This window comes from Myotis daubentonii, chromosome 3 (assembly GCF_963259705.1).
Source record: "Myotis daubentonii chromosome 3, mMyoDau2.1, whole genome shotgun sequence".
Lineage (NCBI taxonomy): Eukaryota > Metazoa > Chordata > Mammalia > Chiroptera > Vespertilionidae > Myotis > Myotis daubentonii.
In genome coordinates, this window is record NC_081842.1 from 127,999,786 (window position 1) to 128,027,076 (window position 27,291).

The 27,291-nt window shown below is 41.2% G+C and overlaps 1 protein-coding gene and 1 non-coding gene across 9 annotated transcripts in view; both read left to right on the top strand.

Annotated features, from left to right (window-relative positions):
- FARS2 (phenylalanyl-tRNA synthetase 2, mitochondrial) overlaps positions 1–27,291 on the top strand; it is a 591,973-nt gene that overhangs the window by 284,137 nt on the left and 280,545 nt on the right. The gene's annotated exons all lie outside the window — the stretch shown is intronic.
- LOC132232243 (small nucleolar RNA SNORA76) lies at positions 13,335–13,464 on the top strand. The gene has a single exon (XR_009452365.1). It is a non-coding gene; the product is annotated as a small nucleolar RNA SNORA76 (small nucleolar RNA).

Here is a 27,291-nt window from a genome sequence, read left to right on the forward strand (position 1 = left end):
TCCTACTGGATGTGGGTCTAATTCAGTGACCTCAGTTTACCTAATTATCTCTTTAAAGATTCTGCCTCCAAATACAGTCAGATTTGAGGGTTAGGACTTCAACATATGAATGGGGGGTGCACAGTTCAGCTCAGACTCTAATCTTGTGACTGAATGGTATTTAATGGAAATATGAAATTAAGAATAATTCCCTTATAGGATAGTACTGAGAGGTAAAAGAAGTCTTGTAGGTGAAGATTTTAAAAACTCCAAATTCCTACTAACAAGAATGTTGATGTCATCATTATTGTTACATAACATAACAGTAAATGTAGTTGTTATTATAATACTAGAGGCCCAGTGCATGGATTCGTGCAACAGTGGGGTCTCTCAGCCTAGCCTGTGAGGATAGGACATCCCCTGAGGGATCCTAGATTGTGAGAGGGTGGTTCTTGGGTGATGTATCCTGGAATCAGGCTCCCTCTTCTCTGGTTCACGGTGCATCACCCGAGAACTGCAGCTGCCAAGTCACCACAGCTCAGCAGCTCCTGCATTGAGTGTATGCCCCCTGGTGGTGATTACACGTCATAGCTACCGGTCAGACGGTCGAATGACCAGATGGTCGCTTAGGCTTTTATATACTTAGATGTTATTTGAAATGACCGAATCCGTGTTAGAAATGAAAAATGCTTGAACTTATGATACCTTTTCCTGGAGTCTCTAGTGCATGTGGAGGAGGAAATCAGTGCTAGGGTGGGAGGGTGTCAGCTGAGTCTTGAGGGGTCTGAAGAGCAGGCCTTTTTGCCAAGCCTATTGAGAGTGAAAGTCTTAATGCGAGATGAAGGAAAAAGTAAATGGTATCTTAAATGATTGACTGTCATGGATTAAATGTCAGAAAAATGAGTAAAAGGAACATTGTGTTCTTTTCCTAACAATAGAAATCAAAATGTTTTACCAAACATTATTTCACACCTCCAGTAAAAAGCCTGTATCGACTAGTAAGGTATTAACATTGTAAGTGAGTATCAGTTATGTCATTCAAACTACTTACAATTTCCTAAATATATTTTAAGTGTTTTCCACAAAGTTATTCTGATTGAGAGCTGCAGATATGGGTAATCTTATTACTCATAGTATCATTTTGAGTAGAATTTTAGAAAATGTCTACTTTAAAGATGTAATCCTTAATTTATTTTCTTCTACCCCAAATAAGTAATTCATTAACCTTTCATTGTTTTAGGAGCTAGAGCATCTGAAGCCAATTAAGTATTTTACATTACAGTTCATTGTGAACAAACAAATAGTTTTCAGTCCCCTTTCCCCAAAGTGCTATAATTTAGGGATCGTGTAGCTCATTATACAGCTCTAGAGCCAGTTTGGAGAGGGATAAAACCTCTGTCAAACCCATCTGCTTTAGCTGCTGTGCTGGGGACTCCAGGGGGCATGGGGTCTCTCTGGAGGTGTTTAGGGCTTAAATGTTTGTTGAATTAGGCAATTCCATACTACTTGTAGTTTCACTGAATGGGATTTAAAACAAATCTTAGTCCAGCCAGTGTGGCTCAGTGGTTGAGTGTTGACCTATGAAACAGGAGGTCGTCATTTCGATTCCAGGTCTTGGCACATGCCTGGATTGCAGGCTTGATCCCCAGTGGGGGACGTGCAGGAGGCAGCCAATCAACGATTCTCTCTCATCATTGATGTTTCTCTCTCCCTTTCCCTTCCTCTCTGAAATAATTAAAATATATTTTAAAAACAAACCAATTTTAAAGGATAAGAAGTGGTTACTTTTTAAAAAACATTTTAGAGTTCTAAATTGCGAATACAACCTGCTCTGATAATAAAGTAGTTGGTTCTAGTTTACCTTAGATGATATGTTTATTTCAGTGATAGAGATTTTAGGCTCTGCATTTTTCTCCTTTTGCCCTTGTCATCAAGCTTTTGACGATTTCCCAAGGTAGGCTTCTGTGATTTCCTTCATCTTTGTCAAAACCATGGATGACACCTCTAATGGAGAGAAGCATTTTGTCTCTCCCTTGTATTTTACTTGCACCTTGGGCCTGCCAGCATCATTCACCACCATGAAAGGCCAATGCTTCAGGTCAGATTGGACAACAGCATCATCAAATCTATGTCCAGTCAAGCGATTGGCATCAAAGACTGTGTTGGTAGGATTCATTGCTACTTGATTCATTTCAGCATCACTGATCAATTACTCATTATCAGTAAAGGCAACATAATTTGGGTTGGTTCGATTTCCCTGATCGTTGGCAATTATTTCCACTTTTCCATGCTGGAATACACCCACACAAGAGTAGGTGGTGCCAAGATCAATGCCAACTGCAGGTCCCTTAGACATGGTTGTGGGTGTGCGCACACGGCTTGCACAGACCTGACCGGAACTGGTGGCCCCATGTTCAATCACGAGAATTCTTCAGACCTAACTCACGTAAACGAGGGCAACTCGGTGAAAAGGAAAGAGTAGTTGAGAATGGGATTAGGACGCCTGATTTCTGATATCAGATCTACCACCAGTTGGGTTTGTGACCTTGGAGCAAGTAAGCTAATCTCCCTGGGCCTCAACATGCTCATCTCAGTGTTTGCTGTAGTCCAGACTTTAGGATCATTTTCTCCCAGTTTGGTTCCTTTAGCTTGCTGATGTCATTGGTGCAGAAATAGAAAACTGGTACAAAGCCATTTATCCAGTTCTGGGTGCCAGAATATGTATGATGAGATCCTATGTTTCTCTTTTACTTTGAAAGACTAAAGCTGACTCAAATAGTAGTCACTAGCTACTTAAGCTTTGGGTATAGCAATGACTTATATTTCCTGTTCATTTTGTGTTGGTTTTCAGCTTTCTCGATGTGCTTGTCTCCTTCTCAGTGCCTTTTCTCTTCCCTCTGGGTAAATGATTATAAGGGGCATCTGAAATTTTGGCAGAAGTAAGTGCCAGTTGTACCACACTGAGGTAGCAATTTTAGAGACAGTGTCCTTTGCAAATGTGTCTTTTTATGAAGATATAATATTTACATGATTCTTTGCATCAGCAGTTTTGCCATTTGACATCATTTGAAAAGCCTGTTGGGTATGTGATCCAATTCTCTGTTATTCAGCTGTGTTGCCCTTTTCCTCCCTCCTCTCCTTCAGGAAACTTTATTTTCTCCAGCTTGGAAAAGTGTGTGCAGTACAATGAGAAATTCTGGCCACTTGGGTACTGCCTTTTCATCAGCATCTTTGAGAAAGAGGCTGATGTGGAGGCTGAGGAAGTATTCATAGAAATACTGCTTTCCTCAAGGCTGCTTATAGCTGCCTGTGATTTTGTTAAAGCAGAATGCAGACTAAATAAGATTTGAGGAAGAAGATAACACATTAAAAAGTGTCTCTCCCGGACAGCCCAGGGGAAATCAAGGCTAGCCGAACCAGGCAAGAATGGGGCAAAGCCATGTGCTCAGGTGGAGGCTTCCTCAGGAGAGGTCTGTGCTGTTTCCTTCCAGTGTGTTCCTGTCAGGGCAAAGCCAAGTGGGGGCCTGTCTGGCACAGGTGGTGGCTAAGGAAATACCAGGCTACTCTGATAAGAGCATGGACTTTGGAGTCAGACAGACGTGGCTTTCATTTCTGAGGGAGTCTGGGAGCTTTGGTTGTAAGCTACAGAAACCAATTGTGGCAACTTAAATGGAAAGGAGGTGGGTTGGAATGTATTAAAAGGACACTGAGTAATTCATAGAATTAGTAAGGACTCAAATAGTGAGTCTTCAAGGATAGGAACCAGGGTGGCGCTGGGCTCTAGGACAGCCCCTCCAAGGTGGTGCCACTGAATGACTTAAAAGAAAGCACTTTTTGTCCCTGTGACGTTTTACTCAAGATCCAAATCCCTGAGAGAGAGATGATCGGTGTCTCTCAAAGACCTCAGAGACTTGGGTAATGCCTTGAGTTCCTCAGCTTTGCACTAAGAAAACGGAAGGAAATCAGTCTGCTGAAGAAATAAGACCCAGTTCATACCTGTGCTCACAGGGGCATTAGATAGGAGGTTCCTGTGAAGCTCTTCACAGATGCCTTATCGTTAGGAAGTCCTCACTCTACGATTTTTGGCTATGTCAATTACATGTTCTTTCTTTTTTTAAAATACGTTTTTATTGATTTTAGAGGGGATGAGGGAGGGGGAGAGAGGGAGAGAGAAACATCAATGATGAGAATCATCAATCGGCTGCCTCCTGCACACCCCACACTGGGGATTAAGCCCGCAACCTGGGCATATACCCCAACTGGGAATTGAACTGTGACCACCTGGTTCATAGGTTGATGCTCAACCACTGAGTCATGCCAGCCAGGCTCAATTACATTTTCTTAGCAGTTGTTTATTAAAGGGTGATCCCTGCACATGTCAGTTTGCTCAGGACACCCCCAGTTTATGCCTTTATACCTTCCAAATTAACATTGTCTTGGATTTATCATTTAAAAATTTCCCAAGATTTAATTAGTTTACTTTTCCTTTGAATTATCTTGCTTTTTAAAAGATATATGTTTATTGATTTCAGAGAGGAGGGGGGAGGGAGAGGGAGAGATAGTAATGTCATTAATGAGAGAGAATCATTGATTGGCTGCCTCCTGCATGCCCTACACTGGGGATTGAGCTCCCAACCCAGGGCAGTCAACTCCTCCCAGTCCAGCATGGTGGTGGGAAAGTATTATAGCCTGTTATCTCTGCCAGCTATGTGGTCCACCAGCCAACTGTGCCAGGGCCCATTTCATAGCTCCAGGACACCTGCACCACTGGCCTTCAGTGAGCTTGGGCAGTGAGAATTATAACAAATTGTAGGTTGAAATGTGTAGAGGAAAGAGGCAAACAGTTTTGCACTCAAACCTATAGGTACAGAAAGTAGTACTTGCTATGTGGGGTTGGCACATTGTATAACTCTGAAGCTATTCATTTATTTTACTTTTTAGTAATTTTTTAATAAACCCTTTAGTAGCAGTTATGCTTTCCTCACCAAAAAAGTGCTCTTTTTCAGAAAAAATGAATCACCAGATTTCCATTTTTCAAGAAAGTTGATACTGAATGTGTACCCTGTCGATATTAACCATTCACATGAGGGCCATAACAGTGTCACTGACCATAAGAAAACCCAAAGAAATACATCTGTTGCAGAGCATTGGCAACTATACTAATCATTCCAGAGAAGAGAGTTTAACACCTGTGGCACTTTTACATAATGTTTTTTTGAAGAATGGCTTTTCATTTAGGTCAGATAACTGTTGTTCTAAGTTAATTTCACTCATTTTGGAGTTTAAGTTTTCTTATATACAAGTAAAAACTGTAGTTGTACTTGTTAATATCTTGGCTCCATTAGCAAGAGAATTTTACAAACAATTGCGATCATACCAGTTTTATATCAGTGTCATCTTAGATACATAAGTAGAAAATTAAATTAATTTCAGTAATTTTTCTGTTTTTTTCTCTCTCATCCAAATCATGAGATCAAAGGAAAGCTGTCTAAGGAAACATCTGATGTTATTGTACTTGTAATTCCAATCCAAAAATTCAGCATTTATGGACAAGTTATTTAGTTTTGCAATGATAATATATTAAGTTTTTGTGGAATACAGTGTTTTAATAAAAATAACACTTCTATTACTAAATTTAGAAAACTGAAGTGGAAACATTCTTGGAATTGAGTATGAGTAATATATACATGTATGTATGCACATATGTATGTGCATACATACATATCTCACTATAATATTTTTGCAGCAAAGCTTCAAAAAAATACGTCAGTTTGGCAAGAACATACTTGCTCTCTTTGCTGCCTCTCATCAGCTGAAATTTAACCATGTATAAGGCTTTGAAAAACTAATTTGTATCTTCCTAACTATTCTTTATTGAAAGTAGGATTCCTTTACATTTGTCTGCATTTTCCCCCAGAACCAGTTGGAAATCTTTAATAAAAGCATTCAATTAATGGAACGCCAAAAGCATCTGTATTTGAAGCTTTTAGAGAACTGGAAATAAAGAACGAGGCCTGAAAGTGAGAAGATTCTGTAATATATTCTCACAAAAGCAAGCAGGGACTGAAAAATGTATGTGATGAGGGCCCAGTGGTCCACAAAATTTAATTTTTAAATTCTGTAATTCTGATTTAGAATAGCTCTACTATGGAAAGAAATTTTTTTCTGTAACTTCTGTACTTAATTGGAAAAATATTATGTTGTGTCACAATGGAATGACATTGAGATGGTTTATAATATTGCATCATTTAAATTTGGCAAAACCTTCAAAAGAATCATTAACAGAGACAATTTATATGGAGAGCCTGGTCTTGTTAGCATAGTTGTGAAAGACCTCTGAATTGAGGCAGAGTGACAGTTCCTTTGAAAGTATTATGGCTGAAATATTTATGCACTACATTAAAAAATAGAATTGATAGTATTCCCCATTTGGTAGGGCCTGCTCTGAGCATGTCATATGATCTCAAAGGGTGTTTTTAAAAGTCAAAACTAGAGTGGTCTTCACAGAAGAGTCTTTTGAAGGTGCCAACAATCTCAAGTTGTACAAAATTTAACTTCAAAGAAGACTGCAGGCAATTTCCTGACAAAAAATTAAATGCTGAGGTCATATTGAAAGCATATACTTTTAGAAAAACACTCGAGTTGAAATAAAAAATGTACTGTTATGAAACTGAACAACGTTTGTAAATATATGCCAAGACCAATTATTGATTATATTACTTTTAAAGTTTCATAAATTTAACAGAAATTATTCTATTTTGCTTTAATATACACAGACCTTTCTTTTTTTAAAAAATATATTTTACTGATTTTTTACAGAGAGGAAGGGAGAGAGATAGAGAGTTAGAAACATCGATGGGAGAGAAACATGGATCAGCCACCTCCTGCACATCTTCTACTGGGGATGTGCCCGCAACCCAGGTACATGCCCTTGACCGGAATTGAACCTGGGACCTTTCAGTCCACAGGCCGACGCTCTATCCACTGAGCCAAACCGGTTTCGGCAGACCTTTCTTTTTTTATAAAGAATTTTGTTTTTGGAAATAGTTTCTGAATAAAGTGATTCTGTAGATCCATTAATATAAGAAAACTAGTTTTTCAATAAGCAATTATTTAAAAAAATAAATTTAATTATCTGCAACACCTATTTTCACTTTCAAAATGGACGTGGTTTAAATAATAAATTATATGGATGTTTTATTCATTCATAGCTTTGGTGAATCTTTAGGCTTGAAACATGGCAGGATTCATCATGTTCAGGTCAGATTGTAAAGGGATTGCTGTCTCAGAGACTTCCCCTGGGGTTCCTTCACCCATGCAGCGTGGTCCTCAGGCTAGTTGTGCCTTAGCCAGCTTGCTCCACCACACCCTCTTCCAGAATTGAGTAGCTCCACTCCATCCAAGGCAGTTGACAGGGTTGGGGCAATACACATTTTGCAGAGGAGTTTTGGATTTAAGACAACCGACTTTGCAGTCTCTTTTCAGTGCCTGAAGCTATCATAAGTGAAGCCAGGGAGCATTTAGTCGCCATGTGTTTCATACTTTGGACTTGAGAGTCAATAGACAGAGAGAAAAAGAAGAAAGATGCAAAATGAGAGGCAGAATAAGATTTAATTTCCCAGGTACAGTTTTTCCTGAGGCTTCCCTTAGTTCCACCTGTCGCCTGAACATTTTTATAGTAAATTAACCTTTTGCTTTTGTGAATTCAAGTTTAATTGCTATCAATTGCAGCCAGAGTGATTTCTTACCCTCCTGAGTTTATAGCAAATTAAGAATAAGACACAAAAGCACATGGATGAAAGAGAATATCAATTTCATTTCTCCTAAGCTGATTGGACAACCTGGTTTTACATTTCCATCTACGAGGATGCACTATCGCTTCCTCCCTGCCACCTCCTTCCGTCTTCTGCAGCCCACCTAAAGGGCGGGCGGGGTTGGCATAACAGGCATAGTCTCTCATCTGGTTGAGGTGTAAGCATAGGAAAAAAGCAAATTCCTACTGTTTGAAGTCTTTTAATATATTAGTTCCATCCCACCCAGAAATATGGACCAATCAGCTAACTTACTCCTGCAACAGGATTCAGTAATGGGTAGAGTAAGAGGTCAGAGTTGCTCTACTGGAATTTCTCTTCAGATGGAAACACAAGGCCACGCACCCCACCATAAGTCTAAACCTAAACTCTCAAGATTAATGAATGCCAGCCAGCGTTCAGATGGTCAAGTAGAGAGCGTGGGCCTGGGGTAAGGCAGAGGAGTGAATCCAGCCAATCCCTAGTGCACCACTTGTCATAACAGCTGTTTTCTGTGTACGATTCTGTGAACCCCTCCTCGTGTTTTTGTCTCTAGCACCTCCCACCACTGCCTGAAGCTTTCTAATGTATCATTCTACAGATAGCTTTTCCAAATGGTCAGCTAGAGTTCTTAATACCTGTTGATAACATTACTAATAATGCTTTGGACCTGGGGAGGGTCTGTTTTTGGATGGACAGAGCAGATTTAGCTAGGAGATGTGGCAACAGGTGAACAAAGCCTTCGTGCAGTGGTTAGTCACTTAGGCATTTGTGAAAACCGCTTTTGAAAAATTCCTCTGAAAGTTTGGGAACATTATGATAGCAGGAGAAATCTGACTATAACAATAAATCTTTGGTGTTGCTCTTGGCAATTGGGAGCTTTCCACATGGAGAGGCTAAAAAGCTAACTATATATTTAAAGACTGCCCCTCTTTCCTGGATGTGTATCTACTGTAAGTGGCTTTGATTTTTCAACCCAGCGTTACTTTTTTCCAGCTTTACACATTGGAGTGCACACACACTGCTGTTTGGCGTTTCAGATCTTTCTAAAAACTGATTCACACAGACACCTGACCTCTCCAGCCTTTTTCTGCCACCTACCTTCTCTGTGAATATAGTGCTCGCAGACTTTCAAAGACAGAGGTTTCAGAACTTGGCAGCCAAACATTGGTGGCACCTAACACATTAGCAGTGTGGTTGACGATAGCAGTTACTTGCCTCTGGTTTTCCTGACTAGCTTTCCTGTTAATGTGGTCATACTGGCTAACACTGACTTACAAACCGGACACATAACTGAAATGTTTATGTTCAAAACCCACTTGGGGATTGAGGCATTATTTCTTGCCTATATAGTACCAATTCATAAAAAAGAAGCTTTTTTTTTTAAGGCTGACATTTTGCTCTTTTTGACTTAAAATGGCTAAAAATGAGTTTGAAGCATATTCCTTTTCATCTCTTCTTCCAGTTATTAATATTTAGTACTTTCATTTATGTTTGGAAAAGCAATTAGAAGTAAAAGGTCCCAGACAAGAGTGAGCAATTTGGTAGGTTGGGGTGGAATATGTGGGGGAAGGAGGGTCTCGAGATGGTTTTAAGAGAATATGATAATACCTTTCAAGAGAGGCTGAGGTTATAATTGGAGCTTACTTCTCAAAGCATGATCATTTTCCAGTGGCTGGCCTGGCAGTCCGTGATCTCTGTGATCACGGAGCAGGTCGGGCTCCGAGCGCGGTGCTGGCACATCGTGATGACATGTGGAGAGAAGACCAAACAGAGCAGAGGAACAGAGAAGGAAGACAAAACCAGGGAGAACATATTTTAGCTTTTTTTTCCTTAGGGATTTTACAGTAAGATTTGTTATTTTGTTGAAGTACAGCAGTTCCCAGAGCAGTATATTTATAAACATTCAGTCTGTTAGAGCCCTGATCATCCAAACGGGTATCTGAGGCTGGACAGACATGCCCAGACTATGCCCCTCCAGAGGTGGTGCCTTTTTCTTCCCAAATCCACACTATCTGGTAAGCAAGTTCTGGTTTTTCATATGTAGATATGGAAAGTGAAGAAGTCATTAGGTTTTATTAAAGGAGGATATACTTCTGTATCTCACAATCAGTTATTTTTTAGTTCCTCTCCTTACTCCCTAGCACTGCAATGCATATTCCATATCCCAATGGGGACTTATAAACTGCTTGAGGAGATAAAGGGCAAAAATATAAAGTACCGTGAAAACAGGTAAGTGTGTGATATAAACCGTAACTGCCATGTACAAGGAGACAGGAGCCTTTTTGCCTTGAGTTTAGGTGGTCCATGTGTTGAGATGTGGTATCACTTAGGAAACCATGTCTAAGAAAGAATCATCCCCCAAGTGAATTCCTCTCAGCAGGATCTCTCTGATAGTCTTTAGCCTAACTTATTTTTTTTGTTACCATTTGAATCTATAAGGTGAGCAGATATTCAGCAAGAAATAACTGGAAGTGAGTGAGTATTTGGCAGCACAGATTGAATGGTGGACAGAATGTGGAGTGCCCAGTGGGGAATCTGTTGGCCATGAGGAGGTCCCCTGCAGAATATGGGAGCAGAGCCTGTGGGAGGGAGGAGAGCTCAGAGAGTGTGAGCAGTGCTGGAGGCGGCTGAGGCAGAAGGGAGACAGACATCCGACTGGAGCCCTGGAGGGTAAAATTAGGAAATTGGCTTTGGTGGCAGTTAAGAGCATGTAGGTCCTTGGGCATGGGTTTAAGAGGATTCAATAAGTGATCAGAGGATCAGACAGGCAGCAGTGTGCAGGATGAGAGAGAAGGTATCCCAAACCATGAAGCAAGAGAGCTTGAATCACAGTACTATCATTGGAAATAAGAGGGCATTATGAAATTAACAAGTCTTTTAGAGGAACAATTGGCAGTTCCACCTCCTTCAGCCTTCCTTAGCATGGAATTCGAGAACAACCCATGATTTCAGCTGGATCTCTGTCTGGTAAATGGTTTGTAGCTCACATGATGTAGCTGATGAACATTCACAGAGAAATTTTAGTAAGCATATTGGTGAAATGAGCCAAGTGTGACAGAACAAATGTGGTTCTGTTTTTCACTATTTGTTTGTTTATTTATTTATTTATTATTTTAAATACTAGAGGCCTGGTGCATGGATTCCTGCACTGGTGGGGTCCCTCGGCCTGGCCTGTGGGGATTGGGCTGAAACCAGCTCTCTGACATTCCTTGAGGGGTCCCGGATTGCGAGAAGGTGCAGGCTAGGCCGAGGGACCCCACTGCTGCATGATAGGGGCCGGGGAGGGACTGCAGGAGGGCTCCAGGGCATGTCCAGCCATCTTGCCCAGTCCCAATCAGCCGGACCCCAGCAGCAAGCTAACCTACCAGTTGGAGCGTCTGCCCTCTGGTGGTCAGTGCACATCATAGCGACTGTTTGAACTGTCAGACACTTAGCTTATTAGGCTTTTATTATATAGGATATTCTTATTAATTTCAGAGAGGAAGGGAGAGAGAGAGATAGGAACATCAGTGATGAAAGAGAATCATTGATTGGCTGCCTCCTGCACACCCACCACTGTGGATAGAGCCTGCAACCCCAGCATTGTGCCCTTGACCAGAATCGAACCCAGGACCCTTCAGTTCACAGGCCAATGCTCTATCCACTGAGCCAAACCAGTTAGGGCAGTTTTTACAATTTAGATGGAGCTCAGAAAATGGGGGGCAGACTCCAAAGGTGCAGGTACATGGAAAGTGGGTTCTTAAGGATCTGGTGAGGGGTTCTTATGGCATCTAAGGGACTTACTTTCCCAGGGAGTAGATGATGAGTGAGGAAAGATGTCAGGAGGGTAATACATCAAGCTTGCTGCTGGAGCTGTGAAGTAATGGGACATAAGGAGGGTAGGCAGAGCATCAGGACTGTTCTTGGGAAGTGGGTGGCTTCTTTATGCGGATACCTGCTGCAGTGTACTGGGTGGTTTTTTTATGGTGTGTGTGTTTTTTTAAAACAGGTTACTGGGAAGAGCATTATCCACAATACAGTATCTATATATATCACCACATAACACATGTATATTCCTCCTCATGTTTATATATACACATAGTTTCTGGTTTATTTTCCTTTTACTCAAAATACATTATGTTTCCCAATTTTGTTTTCTTATTTAATGTGGAGCTCTGATGTTGTTCATTTTAATTTTAGCTTTTGGTGAGGCCTGCCGGTGTCAGGTTGGGGATTACAGAAATTATCTAGATAGATGGTAAGAAGGAGCAGTAATATAGTTTTATAGGAAAGGCAAAGGGTAAGATGGTTTGTTTCCCGTCCCCTCCCCTTTCTTTTTAAACAAAGATAGTGCCTCATTTTTTTTTTTTTTAATTCAGTGATTCTATGGTTATCTAAAGAGGGAAACATTAGTGTTTTCAGGACAGGCAGATGTGGTCACTTTGGGGTGGACTCATAGGGTCCCTTTGCCTTTTCCCTGCATGATTCCGTCCTGTCCAGCTTCCTTGCATGAAACCCTCTCAGAGCCATGGAGCTAAAGCAGTTTCTACTTGTTCAGACCTCAAAGAACACTTTCTCTGAACCTCTCTTTTAGCTTAGCATAGCCTGTTTTTCGTCCTAGTCTTTAAGCTTCTGAAGTTCCCCAAAGCAGTGTGTATGGGGTCTGACACAATGAATGGGAGGAATTTGAACTGTTTGCGTGCAGAGCCTGTGTCTTATCTTTGTCATCTCTGTGCCTTGTAGAGAGTCTGGCACATTGATCGGTGTCTGCTGAATGAGAAAATGACTGTGTGGATGATGAAACAAAGCAATGTAATAGGACTAGCTCTGAGCTTCATTCTTGAGTCCTGCCACCATCCTCATGATCTTTTGGAGATTCACTTCCAGGGGATCTGAACTCACAAAAATAATATCCAAATGAAAAAATGAGCTACTATTTATTAATGGCTGGGCCAGTTTCCTTAACCCTCCCTCCATCTGTGCAGGGCTTTTCTTATAGGCGTGTCCGTGGTTAGAATCCAATATGAGTTTTCCTATTCTTTCTTCTCAGGGCTAGTGAGGGCAGGAGGATCGGAACCAGAGTTTATTTCTTGCACCCTCCCCTGAGCTCAGAGAGGACGAAGGTCCCTTCACTCTAAAGGCACAGTGGGCAAGAGGCAAGGAGGTGAATGTGTTTCCTATGCCTGTGCCAAATTGGCTAGACTTGCTGGTCAAAGACAGTAATTAAGAGGAATAGAAGCAATAACAAGAAAGAATAATAGATGCCAAATGATGTGTTACATGAGCAGGATTTAAGAAATCTTGAGATTTTCTTGTAGGTGAGAATGAGGAAAACAAAAGCAGTTGTGCTTGTGAGGAATAACCTATAAATTATACTTAAATAACTTTCCAAATATAAATCATAAAGCTACATAAAACCATTTTGATTTCATTATGCTAGTATAATAAGTTTTAATTTTCAGGTACATATGCCCAAAGGCCTCAAGACTCTTAAACACAAAATAATCAAAAAACTAATTAATTACAAATGGGCAACTTTCTCAAATAACTCTAAGAACAGTACAATTAAGAAATAATACCCACGCGCTGCTGTTGAGCCCCCGCTGTGCCTGTGTGTGGTGTGGGTTCAGACTGCAGCACCAGAGCACATGCTTGTGCATAACTGGGGCCGACTGCTCCCCACCAGTGGCCTTTTTAGCCCTGAGCTACATGGTGAGGGGTGGGGGTGGGGTTAAAAAAGAAAGAAGGAATACCCTATCTACAAAATGGAATAAAAGTGCTCAATATACAAGAAACTTAATTACAAGTATTAAAAATCAAAAAGAAAAACAGAAGAGTCTCATTTCCTAGGCTACGTAATATCTCCAAATGTATTTGGGGAAAAACTGAAGATAAGGGTCATTACAGAGGCCTATGGCCCTAAGTGGGCCTTTTCTCTATCTTCCTTATTAAATTCATCCTCTTGGGCCTCTTCAGACCATTGAATTTGACTCATACATCTATTATATTAACTATTTCTTCCAGCTATGAGAGGCCTAGAAGTCTGGTAAGCATGCCTCTCATTCCTCTGAATGCCTGCTGGGAACCTTAAATAGACTAGGGGCAGTTCAGGGCTTGTAACATGACACAAGAGACCTCTCTCCATGGGTGCATATTTGTTAATCAGAACAGTTTTGCATATATTGGTTCCACAAGTTTCAAGTCCAACTAAGTGAACAATTGAGCCCTCTATGAGGAAATCTTAAGAGACTTAAGCCAAATGCTTCGCTATAATCTCAATATGCTTTATCTATGGCATTTTTTGGCTTACCCACATAGTAATGCAGCCATAAGAGACAATAATAATGGGATATTAGTCAACACTCCTAGTTTCAAGCATCAGAAACCCAACTAAAGCAGAAAAAGGGACTTCAGTTGCTTACATAAATAGGAGGTCCATGGGGTGGGCTGGCTTCTGATACAGCGGGATCCAGGTCACACAGCTTATTAGAGGTAGAATCAGTACTAGAATTCACTTCAGGTCCTCTGACCCCCAGGGCAATTCTGTTTCCATCATGTGGTGCTACCTTTACCGTATATCAATCAATATCTGCTGAATTAAATCAAAATGAAAAAAGAAGGGCATGTCTCCTTCCAGGGTTGCTCTCATAGGTTATTCTGATTTTACCTCTCAAGACCTGCATAGTTCATGTTCCTGAAGGAAACACCAAAGGCTTTTGGGATTCCTTATGAAAGGGAAAACCATTGCTCTCTACTTGCTTGTATTCCACTTTGTGTCCTAAGCTAAGGGAGATGATTTGTCCATCAATTATTTGTCCATTCCAGAAACACTACTTAGCATTTCCTAGGTTGCAGATGCTGTGCTAGGCATTTGGAATGCAATGTGATGAAGATGTTGAGAATTGGAGACAAATGACAATTCAGACAGAAGGCCTAGTGGGCATACAAATATGAATACTTTTATTTGTTTACTAGGGGCCCGGTGCACGAAATTCGTGCACTGGGTGTGTGTGGGGAGGGGAGTGTCCCTCAGCCCAGCCTGCCCCCTCTCACATACTGGAAGCCCTCAGGCGTTGACCCCCATCACCCTCCAATCGCAGGATCGGCCCCTTGCCCAGGCCTGACGCCTCGGCCAGAGGCGTAGACCCCCATCACCCTCCGATCGCCTGATCGGCCCCTTGCCCAGGCCTGATGCCTCCGCCAGAGGTGTCAGGCTTGGACAGGGGACCCCCATCTCCCCCCGATCACTGGCTCTGACCCCCGCCCAGGCCTGAGGCCTCTGGCCCAGGAATCATGCCTGGGCAGGGGACCCCCATCTCCCTCTGATCGCTTGCTCCACCCCCCGCCCAAGCCTGACGCCTCTGACCCAGGCTTCAGGCCTGGGCAAGTGGACCATCATATCCCCCCAATCCCCGGCTCCGCCCCCCACCCAGGCCTGATGCCTCGGCCAGAGGAGTTGACCCTCATCACCCTCCGATCACCAATCACCGGATCGGCCCCTTGACCAGGCCTGAGGCCTCTGGCTGAGGCGTCCGGCCCGGGCAGCGGGGACCCGCAGCTGCAGCGGCCCCACAATCGTGGGCTCCGCTTTAGGCCCAGGCAAGGGACCCCTAGCTCCCGGGACTGCCAGTTTCGACCGTGCCCAGCTCCCATCGCTGGCTCCACCCCTACTTCCTGCTATCACTGGCCAGGGCGGAAAAGGCACCTGATTCTCCGATCATGGCTGGGGGACAGGGCAAAGGCGGCCCCAGGGCCGCCTTTGCCCTGCCCCCCAGCTCTTAGCTCCCCCCTGGGTTTCCGATCACTGTCAGTGGCAGGGGGCTTCTTCCTGCTTTCCCTTTTGCCTCCCTGCATTGGGCCTACATATGCAAATTAACCGCCATCTTGTTGGCAGTTAACTGCCAATCTTAGTTGGCAGTTAACGGCCAATCATAGTTGGCAGTTAATTTGCATATAGCCCTGATTAGCCAATGAAAAGGGTATCGTCGTACGCCAATTACCATTTTTCTCTTTTATTAGATAGGATTCTTGTAATCAATATATATGTATTAAGCATGTAGTAAGTGCAAGGAATCATGTTAGGTGTCATTGGTAGGCATAAAAAAGTAGAACATATGTAGGAAACTGCAAATAGTTTAATATAGCAGAAGTTCAAGGTACGTGGGAGAATATGGGAACCAAGGGAAATCACCGGATACGTTGGGGAAACTAGACATATTTGACATGAGAGCATGACGATCTGATTTTCATTCTAGGAGCTCCAGTTTTAGGTGTGTAGGTTGGGTTGCAAAGGATAGGGACTGGAGGTTGTGGGAATAGTTTCCAGGGGAGAGGGCAGACAGCTGTGCTAGGTAGGCAGTGGTGGTTTGGGTGGAGAGAGGTCAAAATTAGCAAGGCTTAGTACCTCGTTTAATGTGAAACAGATGGGAGGGAAGAGTCAAGATAGATTTGGGGCATTTGGCTGAATGGTGAGATCATTAACTGAGATTGGAACTCTGAGAAAAGCAGCAGAATTATGTTCATGTTGTGTTCATATTATCTGGAGTAGTTCCTGGCCTATAGTAAGGGCTCAATAAACAATTTTTGAGTGAATAACTGACAAGCAAGGTTAATACAAAGTTTCGTGGAAGTATTGGAAAGGGAATGCATCCTATCCTCATCCAAGAAGGTCATGGGAAGGCATCCTGAAAGGTAATTTGTAGCCTAAGGTTGAAGAATGAATGGGAGTTAGCTAGGGAAGAGCTGTGTAATGTGTTTGTATGTGATTCTGAAATTCCATCCAGGGCTTATCTGTCTTATTTTTTGGTGCTGCCTCAACCCGCTCTACACTTATGGCTTTTACTATTGAACTTCTGTTCAGGAACCTCTTCTGTCTGTCAAGGGAGGCGATGGGTTGACTAGGTTGATGCGAATGATAATGATTGTCATAATAACTACTATTTATTAAATAGTTTGTTGTACCAGCCTATTTCAGCAGACCTCAGCCATAAACAGTGGACACTGAGTCCTTAGGGCTTATTGCTGTTACTTAAGTTGTCACTTAGGTGCCAGTGAGGGTCCCTCCAGGTCCCCAGGATGGGGAAGGCTTTAGAAACTGTTACCAATTCTAAGAGTCAAGAAGAAATGCTTCTGTGAGGTATATTTTAGATTTTTAAAAACTCTACTGGTGAGTCAGATGTGATCATTTCTCTCTTTATTTGGTTATGTGTGTTCTCCCATTACACAGAAGTTATGAGGATGTTTACAGGAAAACACACCCTACACTAAAACAAACAAACAGAAAAACACCCATAAATATAGAAATGAGGGATAGGGGAAAATATTAGGTAAAGTGAATCTATGAATGTCCCAGATATATTTTGATGTTTAGAAAGTTCTGTGTATTGCAAATTCTAAGGCATTCAGCCATATTCTTAAATGAAGCACAAGTAATCTACAGTCTGTCAACCATTTAGTTAAAACAAGTTGTGTGAATTCTAATAAAATTCTTTCCAACCAAGTACACATTTTTAATGCAAGGAAATGTACTTCAGGGGAACACTAACATGACCAAAATCCTGATCATCTCAAAGATGTGGATAGCCTTGCCTTGCATAGTTACTCTGTAATAATAATTGGGAATTATCTATTTTAATTCATTACTTAAAGCATAGCAGCATTTAAAAGTCTAAGCATCTATGATAATCTCTTCTAAATGTCTAAAGTTTTTCTGTATGAATTTAAAATTCAGACATTCAGGAAATTCATGCCACAGTTGGCTGACACTCTGCTGGCTGAAATACAAGGCAATCATGCTTTCAGTTTGCAAAATAACTATCACCGTGAGCAGCTCTGCCTTTAAAAAAATTAGTATTTTTTCTAAAATTTTGATGTTAACTAACTCTTTCCAGATGCTTCAATGCAATCTTATACTGACATCCTCATATGCACAGTCAGGAGATTCATTAATTCTCCCCCAAATGGCATCTGCGGCCTTTAATTAATGATATATTGTAATACATGTATAGATAGGGAAATGATTACAACTAGTAGAATTTATAAGAGGTAACTTCTGACAGTGGTAAATGAAAACTTTTTATAGTTTCAGAAAGAAGGTGATGCAGCAGTGCTCTCAGGGGTGATGAGAGAAGCCGTCTTGACGTTCCATAATGCCAATAGGAGTTCCTCCTGGAACCATCTCAGTGTGAAAGGAAAACTCTAAGTCTTGGCTCAGGGCCTTAGGCTGGCGTGGCCATTTCATGAGGACGTTGTCAGTTTTAGAAAAAGTAATCTGTACTAAAATCTTGATTCAGCATTTGATTTTGTCTGTGTGTTTTCTACATTGACAATTTACGTCTTTAACAAGATTTTATACCTGAAACATCTGCAATTTAACGTGTAGTTGATTATGTCATTTTAAGCTAAAAATAACAGAAAATGTTAAAAGTAGGTTTGTATTTAACATTATTAAACTCATTTGCCATGCTACTCTATTTCAAGGTATATGTCCTTAGATATGTAATTTAGGTTTCTGTTAGTTTTTAGGGTAATTTAGCATGAACTTTTGCTATTGAAAAACAACCTGAAAATCTCAGATACTTAGCACGACCAAAGTTTATTTCTTGTTCTTGTGGAGGCTTACCCCTCCATTTGGCAACTTGGCATAGCAGGCCTATTGCAGCCTGTAACAGTGACATCTCGATACTGGTTCTAGAGTCATGGGAGAAAAGTATATTACATCCCAGAGGTGACATGTGCTGCTTCCGCACATGTTTCTTTGGCTAGAACTAGTCATATGGCTCTATGGAACTGTGGCATGAACAGAAGGAGAAGCAAAGGAATATGTATTAAGTGGTATATTTTCTGCCATGCCGTCTTGAAAGGTACTACATCAGTAATAACAAACAACTAGATTTTCAACTGTACAAGTTTTCTCTAATTATAAATGTGTTTAATTACACATTGATTAATGAGAATAGTTGACAAACCACACAAGCAGAGTAGTATAAAGGAAACCTACAGGGATCTAGGCACGTGGTTATGTGCTAGTTTTGCGTTAGCTACTTTTGTAAATTTATTTTCATCGTTTAAACACTTTTACCTATTTTTTCTTCATTTGTAAAATAACTAGATCATATCTAAGATCCCTTATAGCTTCAAAGTTTAAATTTCTTTATTCTGCTCAAGCTATGACACAAGTATAATCTTTTCATAAGTAAACTCTGCACTGAAACAGAACCAAAAACAGGATTAGGTATGTTTGCAATGTATCTTTGCATTTGTTGTTGTTGTTAACTAAGGATATGAAATGTTTACTGAGGAACCCAGAATTTAAATTTACAGCTCATTTCAGTGGTACACATGCTATTCTGATTCTTTTTTAATTCAACAAAGATTTAATTGTTTGCTGTAGTACACAAACATTTTGCAAGGTGCTTGAGATATAAAAGTGAGTAGGTCTGGTAGTATTTGTCTTTGGAGGAACTAGAGTTATAGCATTGGAGACAGACATAGAGAGATGAGTTCAGTGTGTGTTGGGACGTGTTGTGATGGTGGAACACACAAGCAGATAATGGAATATGAGCCTGTACTTGTCACAGGTGAGGAGGTAAGAAGGGCTGTCTGATCTGAATCTCAAAATATGAATAGGAATAAGATTGGAAAAAAGAACAAAGGTAAAAAAGAGCATGGGGAGATTTATCAAGAATCTTATTAGTACTGGGTCTCTGCTGTTTAACATGCTAGCCACAGCCATATATTCAAATTCAGCTCAAAATGTAGCTCATTCAAATTGAGGTTTAAGTGTAAAATGTATTCCAACTTTCAAAGACTTAATTCAAAATAGGAATGTAAACTATCTCTGTAATACTTTTAAAATATTGATTATATGACAAAGTGAATATTTTTGATGTATTAGGTTAAGTAAAATATGTTAATATAATTTATTTCACCTTTTTTTATGTGGCTACTAGAAAATTTAAAATTACATATCTGACTTGTGTACTGTTTCTCTTGGATGGGGCTGTTCTAGGGCATAACTCATAAGGAAGATGTGCCAAGAGTTGAGGCTGCAGAGGGTGGCAGGAATCAGGGTGTGGAGAGTCGTTAGTGCTGTTCTCGTTTTTCTTTAATACTAGAGGCCCAGTGCACGAATTCATGCGTGGGTGGGGTCCAGCTGATCTGCCCCAATGGGGCCGATTGAGGGCGGGGCCAGTGGGGGAGAGGGGATGCAGGAGGTTGGCCACCGGCCCTGCCCCCACCCCCGATCGGGGCCTTATCGGGGCCGGGCTGGCCAGGGCAGGGAGCCGCGGGAGGTTGCCCGTCCCTGCCCCCAATTTGGGTGGGGGGGTGATCGGGGATGGGGTCAACTGGGTGGAGGGGCTGCGGGCGGTTTGGCGGGGGGCTGATTGGGCTGGTTGGCTGCCGCAGTGCACGTCATAGCGACCAGTCATTCCGGTCATTCTGGCATTCTGGTTGCTTGGCTTTTATATATATAGATATTTTTACTATATCTATATAGTAAAATATAGATATTTTTACTATATATCTGGTGCATGAAAATCTGTGCACTTGGGGGGTTCCCTCAGCCAGGCCTGTGCCCTCTCGCAGTCCAGGACCCCTCAGGGGATGTCCACCTGCCAGCTTAGGCCTGCTCCCCAGGGGATTGGTCCTAAGCTGGCAGTCAGACATCCCTCTGGCAGCCTGGGAGCCCTTGGGGGATGTCCAATTATCAGCTCACAGCCATCAGCCAGGCTTGTGGCTGAACAGAGCTCCCCCTGTGGAAGCACACTGACCATCAAGGGGCAGCATCTGTGTTGAGTGTCTTCCCCCTGGTGGTTAGTACGTGTCATAGTGACCAGTCGTTCTTGGTCATTCTGCCATTAGGACCAATTTGCATATTACCCTTTTATTATATAGGATTGATTTCAGAGAGGAAGGAAAGAGGGAGAGAGAAATAGAAACATCAAAGATGAGAGGGAATCGTCAATCGGCTTCCTCCTGCAGCTCCCCTAATGGGGATTGCACCTGCATCCTGGGCATGTGCCCTGACCTGGAATTGAACTGTGACCTCCTGGTTCATGAGTCGATGCTCAACCACTGAGTCATGCCGGCCGGGTGCTATTCTGAAGAAGCTATGTCTTTATTTAAACTGGAGAACTTTAAACAGCAGTCAAGGGTCATGCTTGCATTTTAGTTAGCTCTGGGCTAAGTGGATAATGGTGTGCCTGGCTCTGGAATGGAGGCTGAGATACTGGCCTGAAGGCAGTTGCAGTATCCAGGGCATCAAATATGAGGGTTGCACAAGAGCAGTGGCAGTAACTGTGGAGATTAGGAGTTGGAGTATTGGAGCAAGGAGTCAAGGGTGACTCTCAGGATTCTGTCTTGAGTGACTGGTGAGTAGTTGTGTCACAAAGTGAGATTTTGAGTTTTGGAGAAGTAGGCTATGCATTCGGGAAGATAACAGTGAGTTCAGTTTTAGAAATGTTAATGTGGCTTTGTTGTGGCACATTCAGAAGATGTTTATGTATATGAATCTGAAGCTCTGGAAAGAGATCAGGGCTAGAGAGATAGATTTGGGAGTGACCTGGTGTTAGATAAACAATGGGACTCTATGTAATCACCTATAGAGAATACAGAAGAGAAGCATAGGAGGCAGAAATGATTGCCTGAGTAGGATCAACATTGAAAGATGGACCCGAGTAAAATATATGAATACAGCGGGGTCTTGACTTACTAGTGTCCCGACTAACGAGTTTTTTGAGATACCAGCTGTATCTCGGCCGATTTTTTGCATTGAGTTGACAGAGTAATTTGAGTTAACGAGCTCCTTAACAAGCTCCTTAATGAGCTCGATCTCGGAACGAATTAAACTCGTAAGTCAAGGCCCCACTGTAGATATATTTATAGTTGATTTCATAATATATAAAAGTATACAGTATGTCCTCACTTAATTTCATTGTTAGGTTCTGGGAAACTACGACTGGGAATCAGTTATTTTTTACCAAAATTGTGCAAAATGGCATTATTCAAAAACCTGCAGTATGGCCATAATCTATAATAATAAAAGTGTAATGTGCTAATTAGACCAGATGTCCTCCAGACGACCTTCTGGACGAAGCAGGGGCTGTGAAGGAAGCCCGGGTCCTGAGTGCCTGCCAGTGGCCAGAGGGAAGCTGGTGCTGGCAGCCCAGGGAAGGAAGGCCTACTCTCGCATGAATTTTGTGCGTTGGGCTGCTACTTGATTCCATAACAGATCAGTTATTTTTATTATAATTAATATTAAAAGTACATTTCTATTACTAGTAATACCAGTGTTGGCATTATACAGGAAATATATTTCAATAATTATTTGATAATTTTTAATCAGTGTATAACTAATCATTTCTATTAAAATAAGCAAAAAGACGTATAATGAAACCAATTTTGCCATAGGTTAATTGATACAAACAAGAGTTAAGTTCCTACACCATATTTCTATTCACAAAACATCAACAAACTTCTAAATAAAGATCCCAAACACTTTTAATATTTAACATTGAAATAAATGTGAGCTATACATACATTTATGAAAGGTGAATAAAAACAAGAAAGATTATTTTCCTACCTGCTTATTCCAGTTCAGGGTTGCAGGTTGCTAGAGCCCATCCCAGTAGCTCAGGGTGCAAGGAGGTCCACCCTGCACAGGACGCCCTTCCTTCCCAGTGCGTCCCACCCCCCACACTCACAGACGGGGGCAGTGTAGGCAGGCAGTTCACCTAATGTGCACATCTCCAGGATGTTGGAGGCAATTGGAGCCACTGGAGAGAACCCATGCAAAGATGGGGAGAATGTGCAAACTCCATAGACAGTGGCCCTGGTTGGGAATCGATTTTTTTGTCTCATCAACATGATATGAAATGACATTACAGTAGGACCTTGGGTTACATCAGAGATCTGTTCCTATGGCACTATGTAATGCGATTTTTGCCGTAAGTCGGAACCCACCTACATAAGCCCCTACGTCACTCACATGGAGCACACACACAGCAGTAATTAAGTGAAACAGTAAAAAAAAAATTTAAAATAAAGATAACAATTCCTGACCTTTACTTGTGGTAAATAAATAATAAAAAACATAAAGCACATATGTACATATGTCAAAATGATGGAACTTTTTATATATATAAATAAATGGGAGATGGCAACATAACCACAAAACGACCTACATCGAGTCTGACGTAACTGAGGACTGCCTATATTACCAATCTGCTATATGGCCATAATTGATTCAATAAAAGATAACTAATTTTTTATTATAGTTAATATGAAAAGTATACTTCCGTTAATAATAATATCTGTTTGGCATCATGCAAGAAATATTTTCATAATTATCTGATATTTTAAAAATAATTATATAACTGATAACTCCTATTAAAATTAATTTCTACTTTGTTACTATTAGTAAGAAAACTAATTCCTATTAAAATCTAAGAATTTGTAGCAGTTGTAATATCAGCATTTGTAATTTTGTTGTATGTGTAGAAGATTTTCAAATTAATGTGAACTGATATAATACTTGCAACTTATTAAGGAACCATTTTTTGCACAAAATGAGAATGATTACTTTAAGGTAAAATTTTACTTATAAAATGTTGATATAATAATACATGGTATAGTGCATAACACACAGAATTCTATGTCAAATGAAAAGCATACTGGCAAACTTTTTCCAAAAATTATGAATAGATGGTGACCAGGCTGTAACCTTGAATAAGCAAGAAGTTTGCTAGCACATTCTCATTGGGTGTATGAGCTATGACTTGTCTGAGCAAAACCTCAGAAAGCTCCTATTGCAAGGGATGAATGTGTAGCAGGTCTAAAAGAAGGATGTTATCCTCAGTGTCAGAAGCAGCAAATTTGCTATCAAATCTGTGTTATGGACTGAATGTTTATAGCCCCCAAATTCACATGTTGAAATCCTAACACCCAGTGTGATGGTATTAGGAGGTGTGGCTTTTGGGAAGTGATTAAGCTTTGCCTTCTTGAATGGCATTAGTGCTATAATAAAAGAGACCCCAGAGAACTTCCTGCCCCTCTGTTATGTGTGGATACATTTTAAAAAAAGGGGGAGGGGGGAGTCTTTGAAGCAGGAAGCAAGCCCTCACCAGACATTGAATTTGCCAGGGACTTGACCTTGGACTTTCCAGCTTCTAGAATTGTGAGAAATAAGTTGTGTTGTTTATAAACCACCTAATTTATGGATAGCAGCCTAAGACAATTGGCTGTAGGAGACAGCTTTGATTTTGGCAGACAGGGGCTCTTGTCAATGCATGTGAAAGTAATATTAATGGAATGGTGTGGTACAAGGCAGATATAGTTATGTACTGACGAGTAAATGGAGTAAGAGTTGAGAACATGGAAACAATGAGTGTAGAAGCTTTGAAGAAGCTTATCCAGAGACAAGAAGTAAAATAAGCTAGAAGCAGATCAAGGAGAGCTTTTGACCCACTGAAGAAAAGGAGTCATGATTTTGGAAATTGTTTGCTGGGTGAGGCTTGAGCGTGGAACAGAAATACCATAGTTTCCCCCATTCGCAGTGTTTTCACTTCTGTGCTGCCCTCAGTGAACAAAAATATTAAATTGTCAGACTGAAATGTTTGCCAGTTTGATGAGTGAAAAATGATGAAGCCATATTTTTCAAATTATCCTTGGAGTCTCTAAGAATAAATAGCACATGGGGGATAAGTTCTCAGAGAAATACAGCCCCAAAAGGGAGTTAAATATTGATTTAAAATATATGGTAAATTTATTAAAATTGAAAATGAAAAAATATCAGCATACATGTGTGTTAGTGAATCAGAATATTTTGAACGTCTTGTTTGATTTTGGTTGTTTACTGAATGATGGATTTGGCTACTACCCCCAAGGAAATCGGGGTAGGCTTTCTTTTGATAGGTTTTATTTAACAACAAGATTGGTAGTCTTGACTTCTTTCCTGATAAAATCACATCAAAGGTGAGCTCTGATTCTTAGAAGCTTTTTTTTAACATACTCTTAGGAATTCTTAGAAATTCTTTCTTTCTCTTTGTAATTATTTCTGGCTTTCCATTTTATTTGCTTCTCTCTCTTTATTTTTAAAATAAGCATTTTTTTAAATGACCAGTTCCTAGAGGCTTAAAGAAGACCCTGATGACTAAGGTTTGTTTCTTTTTGTTGTTGTTGTGTGTTGTTTTTTTTAATTTTTCCTTACCCTTTTATTTCCTTATTTTGTCTTATTATTTTTATAATTAAATCTTTATTGTTCTGATTATTACATTTGTTCCTCTTTTTTTTCCCCATAGCTCCCCTCCACCCAGTTCCCACCCCACCCTCTGCCCTTACCCCAGCACTGTCCTCATCCATAGGTGTACGATTTTTTCCAGTCTCTTCCTACACCCCCCACACTCCTTTCCCCCCTGAGAATTGTCAGTCCACTCCCTTTCTATGCCCCTGATTCTATTATATTCAACAGTTTATTCTGTTCATCAGATTATTTATTCAATTGATTTTTAGATCCACTTGTTGATAGATATGTATTTGTTGTTCATAATTTGTATCTTTACCTTTTTCTTCTTCTTCCTCTTTTTAAAGGATACCTTTCAGCATTTCATATAATACTGGTTTGGTGGTGATGAACTCCTTTAGCTTTTTCTAATCTGTGAAGCTCTTTATCTGACCTTCAATTCTGAATGATAGCTTTGCTGGGTAAAGTAATCTTGGTTGTAGGTTCTTGCTATTCATCACTTTGAATATTTCTTGCCACTCCCTTCTGGCCTGCAAAGTTTCTCTTGAGAAATCAGCTGACAGTCGTATGGGTATTCCCTTGTAGGTAACTAAAACTATTTTTCTCTTGCTGCTTTTAAGATTCTCTCTTTGTCTTTTGCTCTTGGCATTTGTAATTATGATGCGTCTTGGTGTGGTCCTCTTTGGATTCCTTTTGTTTGGGGTTCTCTGTGCTTCCTGGACTTGTAAGTCTATTTCTTTCACCAGGTAGGGGAAGTTTTCTGTCATTATTTCTTCAAATAGGTTTTCAATATCTTGCTCTCTGTCTTCTTCTGGCACCCCCATAATTCGGATGTTGGTACGCTTGAAGTTGTCCCAGAGGCTCCTTACACTATCTTCATATTTTTGGATTCTTTTTCTTTTTGTTTTTCCGGTTGGGTGTTTTTTGCTTCTTCGTATTTCAAATCTTTGACTTGATTCTTGCAATCCTCTATTCTGCTGTTGGATCTCTGTATAATATTCTTTATTTCAGTCAGTGTATGCTTAATTTCTAGTTGGTCCTCTTTCATATCCTCGAGGATCTCACTAGATTTATTGAGGATCTCACTAAATTTATCAGCGGTTTCTAGAAAATTCTTGAAAAACCTTATAACCGTGGTTTTGAACTCTACATCCAGTAGTTTGCTTTCCTCCATTTCTGTCATTTGTGACCTGTTTCTTTGTCTCCTCATTTTGGCTGGTTCTCTGTGTTGATAGAGTGGCTTTGTGTGCTAGGTGTCCTATAGGGCCCAGTGGCCCAGCTTCCCCAATTACCTGAGGTAGACACTCTTGGTGCACCCGTATATGGGCTTTGTGCACAGTCTTGTTGTAGTTAAGCCTTGATTGTTGTAGGATCACTGGGAGGAATTGACCTCCAGGCCAATTGGCTGTTAGAATCAGCTGTGTCTGCGGTGGGAGAACTTTTTTGCCGGAGACACCCCTATGGGGCAAGACTTGCTTCAGTGGGGTTTTGGTGCTCACTGAATCTGCCCTCTGAGTGTCTCTTATGGATCTGAGGAGTTTTAATCTGGATGGTCCCACTCTGACCGCTGGGTACACTGGCTCTTGGATCTCTAAGAAGGTGCTAATTTAGCCTTTGCCTGAGGCTACCCAGCAGGAGCTATGGAGAGATCTGCAGATTCCTCTTCTTTGTTTGCGGTTTGGAGGTGCCCAGATGAGGCCCAGCTGTGAAGCAATACAAGCTGCTGTGGGGCCTTGGGCCTTCTTTTGGATGTTCTGGGTCTCTCTGACCCAGCTGCAGTTTGTTGGGTAATTTTAGATTGCAAATGGCCAGGCCCTTTCATATGCAAAAGCCTCTGTGCACAGCTCGGGTGGGGCGGGGTCTCAGAATCAACAGGGTTGAGCAAACATCTATGGCTGATCCTTAGGCCTGCTGGGAGAAGCCCGGGGTCTCAGTGTCCCACTGTAATCGCTGCAATCACCTCTGAGAGAAAGCCGCCCTCAAGTTCTGCCAGATGCCAGACAGTTCAGTTTCTCCCCGTATGAGTCTGGGTCCCCAGAGACTCGCCCGGAACTTGAGTTCATAGCAGTCGGGAGCTTGTGTCTCCCTCCCGATTGAAAAAAAAACACCCGCATCCTCAGTTACCAGCCCTTTCCACGTGCGCCTCCGTACCTCTGCACTTTACTTCTGCACCTCCTCTGAGTCTCAGTGTGCTTTTCTCTTTCCTTCTAGTTGTAGAATTTCCACTCAGCCAGCCTTCCTGTGGTTCTGGATGATGTCTGTTTTGTCTTTTAGTTGTATTTTTGAAGTGGTTGTGCA